This window comes from Atta cephalotes (assembly GCF_000143395.1).
Source record: "Atta cephalotes unplaced genomic scaffold scaffold00018, whole genome shotgun sequence".
NCBI classification, from domain to species: Eukaryota; Metazoa; Arthropoda; class Insecta; order Hymenoptera; family Formicidae; genus Atta; species Atta cephalotes.
In genome coordinates, this window is record NW_012130082.1 from 808,357 (window position 1) to 815,725 (window position 7,369).

Sequence of the window (7,369 nt, forward strand, 5' to 3'; positions counted from 1 at the left end):
AAAGGCGAGACGAGCGTGACAGCGCAAGCGAGCGCTCAGGACACCGAATTGATTAAAAACTGTAATTACCAGGCGGATTCGGAAGCGCGCATTATTTCGGCGGTGATGTAAATGGCACGTCAGCGTGATTGATCGAAAAAACGTAATTGCAAAGCGGCCGGAGCGGCGCAGCGCGGCGCGGCAGAGTGCAACGATCGGTTGGGAACGAAAAGCGGATGCATGCACAACCAACGGGCACGGAAAGCGCGCATTATTACTTTATCCTGCGAATCAATCTGTCGTGTTGTTTTAATTGTGAAATCGACTGGAGACGCTCAATTAATTAAAGTACTATTTAATATTCACGTACGCAACCTCGATTTACACGACTAGTCCATCCATCGTTCATTCAATTAACTCGCGTCAAAAGCGACTAGCAAAACCCTTTCTTCCGCGTTCCCTGGAACAATATTTCATGTGCTGAAAAATAAAAAAAAAAGAGAGGGAAACGAGCGATAGAGAAAATAGGATGAGCAGCACGACACAGATGAGGCCAAAGTATTTTCGGCGAACAACGATCGAAGGTACTCGCGTTGGTATTCGCTAAATTGGTTTCTCTGACACAGACATTCGATTCTCTCGGTTCAATTAATGCCTCGAGACATGTAGCGTCGCGAAAAGAACAAGCGAAAAGATGGGGAGAGGCGAGGACAAGGGTAAGGTATCCGATGGCGAAACACGCGAAAAATAAAAGAATAGCGCAATGGTACTCGAAAGCACGGTGTAACGATTCGTATAAATTACGAGACGGTGCTGCACGTCTCTATTCTTCGCGTTTCGCTTATTTTATTGAGCCAGCCAAAGACGACGAACAGCGACGAATCCGGAAACGACGATCGCCTGGAAACGAGATCGAAATACCTTTCTGGTATCGCGACGAAAAACGTAACGTCGTCGTGACGATAAACTGCTTACCACAAAGGCAGTGTGTCTTGTCGTTCACGGATTCGTGTAGCCGTGCATTCGTTAAATTAGATTCCACGAGCGCGTACACGTCGCCCCTACGAGTTCTATTAATGTTCCGAGAGAACGAGAGGGTGAAATAGAGCAGAGCAAGGACGGTCGCTGTAAAGTCCACGGTTGGCCTCGACCGTCACACGTCGCAAAAAGGCTCCTTTGCGTTGTTTTTCCGACGACGACCGATGAGATGCAAAGCATCTCTTCGCGTCCATTGCTCGCTTTTCTCTTCGTTCCCCCTTACCTATCTTCTCCTCTCATCTTTTCTTCTCTGCCTCTCTCACGCTCTTTCTACTTCACAACGTCATATCTCTTTTCCTACCTCCCATTTCCACTGTTTTTTCTATCTTGCCATGACAGAGAAGTTGATAAATGACGCAAATAAGCAAAACAAGGTGAGCAACGGGGGAAGGCGTGACAACAAAGATGGAGAGAAAATCGCGATGTGGTTGTCCGCGAGTCGTGGAAATTCGCTTGGGAAAGTAGTACACTGCCCATTCGCGGCAAATTTCTATCAGACCAGTGAGTTATCTCGAACCGCCCGACAACGCAAAGCGGATAATCTGTCTTGCATAATTACCACATAATTACGTACGGTTGGACATCACGTACCGAATGTAGACTCGGATTAAATGGTCCCCCACGGGTTTCCGGATGTCATCGTACCGTTGTCGTAGCTACCTTTTAGTCCCGCTTCTAATTTGAACCTCGACGAGAGGGTTAATTTGCGTGATGTGTATATAATTTGCAGGACACCGGACGCGACGAAATTGCAAATTAGACGAATCAAGTTTTCGGATTTTCCGACCTGGAGAGGGAGAGCTGCATGTACATACTTGCGGTTCACAATTGTGACGCGCGATAACGTTTTGTCGTCGCGCGAGCGCATGTCATCCTTCTCGTTCTGGATAATCGCGTTAACGCGTACATAACCTGGTCTCGAAAGGATAAGTTTAAAGTTCCGCCCTGTCCTTGAAGAACAAACGGAGAATACTCCAGAGCGAAAATTCTTTCGTCTGGAATAAGAATGGGACTTTCTGTCGAGATCTTCCGACTCTGACTCTTTCATGAGTTATCGCTCCGCGTGTTCCATGAGATTGTAAGCTTCTTCTGTAACTTCGGGAACAGTATCAACGCAAATTTAATCATATCCAATGAAAGATCCTGAGTTACCTGAGTACTGAAATTAAGAGAGAGAAAATCGAACGAAAAAGTAAAGTATATAGAGCTAACGCGATCATATAAAATTAAGCAAACATTTAATCGTGAACTAGGTTAATTTTTTTAGCTTGTTAACGAAAGAAATGCTCGTAAATTTGAAGATGAAATTATAATTTTAATTCGACATGAGGCAATCGTGTACTTGGTACGTCCACACGACTTGCCATGCGACAAATATCGAATTACTCGAAACCTTAACTAGCTGTAACAAGTTAAGGACGTAATTCAATCGCATTGCCGCACGAGAGGCGCGACGATGACGATCGTGTCGGGCAAACCAATTCAAGATAAAATGATATGTTATGTCGATCGTGTAAACGACCGATCGACCGATTAGCCGGCGACCGTTTGTCATTGTTTGTAATCAATCTTCGTCGTCGTACGCGGATAGAAAAATTCATGATAGACGGAAAGAGATTATTAGCTCGCGGAAAACGCCGTAATTGCAACCTCGTTATCCGGCGAATTAATCGAATCAAGGTATGCGAATCCAATCGAAAATGCCGCAAAGCTGGAGAAACCGTCACGCAAACCCACGACGTACCACTGGTAAACACTGATGGACTACTCGCTCGGACTCCGATAAGTCTGTGAAACTCTTAACCTGTTCGCTAGCGTTGCCTGAGATTTATTGGTTTCACGCTCCGAAGAAATTCCTCGTTGCGCTAGATAAAAAAACTTGGGAGCGTATTTATTTCTGGCTGAAGTTTGTGCTACGATTCGTATTTTCTTCGCTCTGCAGTGCACCAGTGCATTTTCGCGAATAAAATAGTTACAAATGAAATTAATCAATTAAAGGAGAAATGATTCTATTATCAAACAAAGTGAATCTTGATGCTTAAATTAAATATTTTATTGCGATTTTGTATACATATTCAATTCTGCAAACGCATTGAAATCATTTTCAGTCTTGAAGTACAATCATAAATAGAACTAGAGTAGTAATATAATATATTAAATTGACAAACAATTTAATAATTTTTGATGCTTATAAACATCTTAGAAAGATAAGTTTATGCTACTATTTATGCTTTTATGCTATTAAGTTTCTTAAACGCTGAAATAATTTATTATTCATATGAATTTATATAAAATATATAAATTCATATGAAAATATTTAAACATTAAGATCCACTTCAACCAAAAATAGGATATATTATTTCTCTTAATTAATTAATTTATTCTCGTTAGTCAAATATAAATTATAATTATAATTATTGAATAAAATTAATAGTTGAGATTTTGATAATTGTTTATTGAAATGTCTCTAATAATGCATATTATTTATTATTATATTTCTATAATAATGCATATTATATATATTTCTGTACTGTCCTCTCAATCCGCACTACATATATTTAAAATTAGATAAATTTTGAAATACATAAGATATTTTACATAAAAAGGAAAAAATTTATTTATATATCAGTATGATATCAGAATTAAAATAGAACGTAAAATAAAATGCTGACTATAATTGTTTTCTAAAGATCGCAGTTGCACATAATTATTTTTAATTTCGCAAAAGCAATTTTAACTTATTTCAAACGTAGAGAAATATAATACATACAAGTTATGATTTCCAATGCATAGTGCAAGGTGCAGTCACGGCTGCGGAATTTTCTAAAGAAAACGTTTTGCTGATTTTTCGACGGAAATCTGGAAAAATGTCAATGCCACTTCTCGAGAAAGGATTTTCATACTTACAGACTCGCGTCGAATTGTAAAGCGCATGCAAGTTCGAAGCGTTCGCACGGGAAATAACGCTGGTGAATTCTTTTTCGCGCAACAACGCGTAGCACGCTCGACTTCATCATTGAAATCGAATTAGCCAAATTTCGTAGCTGCGCCGTGTACGAAACGTCGTATTTCATTTGATGACGAAAGAATTTCAGAAAACTACCTCAAACGTATCGATCACATGTAAAGTCGAGAAGATGCAAAAGGAAAAAGAAGTCGAATAGTCTTCTCCATTGCAAGACGAGCTTCTCGCGCTAAATCGATCATCGTCACTTTAAATCCTTCAAAAACCTGGACACCGTGAGTTTAACCAAACCAAATTCACCGCAGCGCACTAAATTCATGCTCAATACTAAATATTTTCCTACTCCCCAACCGCCGATTACGCAACTATTTTATCACCGCGCGTTTAATTGCTCTTGTCCACTATTCGTGTCAAGTGCGGTGTATTTTACCCGCATAGAATAAACTATACGTATCAATGAAATACAGACAAAGTAAAGTGCAATTGTACCATATCGTGTTTAAATATCTGCCAGAATTCATTCGCAAAGTGATCTATTGCGTTTCGCGTTTGCAGAATTTTGTTACAATCGCACTTTCCTTCGTGATTAAACGCAAAAACAAACGAATGCGCGAGCAGGGAGGATTACATGCTCAAACGAAATTTTACAACGACAGAGAAAGAAATGCGTTTCCAACTGTCCAGGGATAAAGAAAAAAACGCATATAAGCGCCATTAAAATGAGTATGACGAAAATTGCGAGAACTTTTTCGAGTCGTTAACGAGCTCGTCGAGACGATGAAAATAAATACGAGTGGACGAAACTCTAAGAGCGAGAAGGGAGATAAGTTTCCGTTCGCGACAAAAGTAGGAGGGTGAAACAGTAGAGGGTACTATTTTTCACGCGTACTCACTCATCGCGCTGACCCACATTTTTCACAGAGTGCGGCAGAGCGCGAGATGGAGCCGCGATAAATTGAAAGTTTATAAAAATCGCGTCACGCGATCGCCGCGTAAATACCGCCGGCTTACTTACCAATTCTTCGAGATTACAGGCGGTACCTGTAAGCGAATGGGAAACGCGCGTCTGATCGAGCGATCGCGAGCCCGGCTATAGAACGCTGGAAAGCTGGAATTTCTCGCGGAAAGCTCTCGCGCACTCGCCCATGCAAAATAACGTTTCTCGCGGTATGGAAATCATAACTCTTCGCTCTGCTGGCGTATATGCTCGCTGAACGAACGGGCTCGATCGAACAACAGGCTACAAAGCCGGGTGGAATTTTATTGCTTGTCGAACGCGATATGACAGTATGTCGCTCGTCAGACGAGTGGATATCACAAGCAAAGTTTGATCTAATATCGGAACGTCAAATTAATGCCCTGAGAACAAGGGATACTGTTAGAACGTTAACACTGCGATTAAAGATTCCTTTTTCAACGATCCAAAATAGATCGTCGAATACTAATATAACTCCAGATCAAAAGTTTCAAAACGCTTTTGAAAATTGACGATTTTAGAATTACTTATTCAAATATCCATAATGTATGTTTTTAAAAAAATTTCTTTTATATTCAATAACTGATAAAAATGATTGTCAAAAAAACTATATTGTTATGAATATTTGAGTATGATTCTAAAAATAACAATTTTTTTCAAACTACTAGTTTTAATTTTTTGGCCGGAAGTGTAAATAATTTGTTCATTTTTATTACCAACTGCGGCTTACATACAATATGTATCTGTGTAAGAGTGCATATTTATTATGTAAAGCGTTAAAAACTTGTAAAAGACAGGTAAAATTGTACAAAATGAGTGAGAACTCTCCTTCAAAAAGAGTGCCTTTTCTCTCTCGCTTTCTCAACGCTTATAATTAGAATTTCTTCCAAGTATCACTTATAAGTTTCATTCTCAGTGCCTCGTGTATTCGCTTTAATTTAAAACATAGTTTGTTTCGTGACGCGTTACATTCAAGTCAGAAACGATAACTCCTATCTGAGTAGGTATCAAAAGTAGAACATTCAAGCATTGTGACAAATGTGATTTTCTATATCAGTAAAAGAGGAAGTGGAAAAATATAGTTCAATTTTTATTTTGCAAAAATCAAAGACAAAATCGTCCAATTAAAAAAATCCAATTCCTCGTATGATCCAATTAATCGATCGCGATTCGCAAATAGAAGATATAAATACTTAGTAAGTATTAAAACATCAAGACTACAAAAGAGCACAATCATATGATAAGATTAAAAAAAAAGAAGAAAAGATAAAAAGAAGGAGAAACACTATCGATACATATATGTTTGCTAAGAAAAGCGTACCATAAAGATGTTTACATCGCCGTGATTCACTTTAAAGAGACCGTATTACCCTCGACATATATCGCGTATCAGCCACCATTGGTCGCACCGGAGCTCGCGGAGTAGAGAGTAAGAATCGCCGTTACGTGAATCTCAAAGTGTGAGCGGCGGTGTAAAATAAAACAAACATCTGTTTGATCGGTGCGATCGATCCTGTTTGCCTTGAGAATTTACCGATGAAAGCGCAGATTCAGAGGAATTCTATCGCGAAGAAATACGATCTCGGCATATTGATGACACGCACTGTGTATTACAAGATGGAAAAACCGAATATTTCATGCGAACGGAAGATAGGGAGATGTATACATAGGTGCTATTTATGGAACGATATAAATAACGCGCTTGAATTTTTTATTGTACTTGCACACGAAATTCTGCTCGTTCGATACGTAACGCGAAATACGCTCGCGTCGCGCGATGAATATTATCGCGAAAGGACCGAGTTGCGAGAGTTGAAGCATCCTGGGCACATTCCAAGTATATTGAAGATATCCAACTTTGGCTTCGCTAGCAGGTAAAGGGAAAAGAGCGAACCTACTTATAGGAAGAAAAATATTATTTCTGCTCCTCGATACAATTTTTTTCCCTACTTTTATAAGCGCGAGATTGTCGATGAATACAGCGATGTGAAGTATTCACCACGATACAGATCGTTTGCAGTTATATCGGCAAGCTTAAACTTAAAAAATTGAATAAATTTCTCGAACGTTGAATTAATTTCATATAACATATGTGAACATTGTGAGCAGAAAATTTAAACATAAAATATTATTACTTCAAGATAAAATTCAAGATAAAATGAGAGAATTCATCAGGTGAAGAAAAATATAATTTCGATGTAGCAAGAGAGAGAGAGAGAGAGATGACATTTCAAGTAAGATTAAAAAATTGTAATATTGGTAAAAATTTTCAAGAGAGAAGGATTTCACTGTTAAATTTATAGTGTCAAATTTAACCTAATTTAAGTCATCACTGCTCCTACTATTCAATATATTTGGTGATTAAATTTAAAACTATATAGTGTCAAATTTAACCATAGTTTTAGTATAAA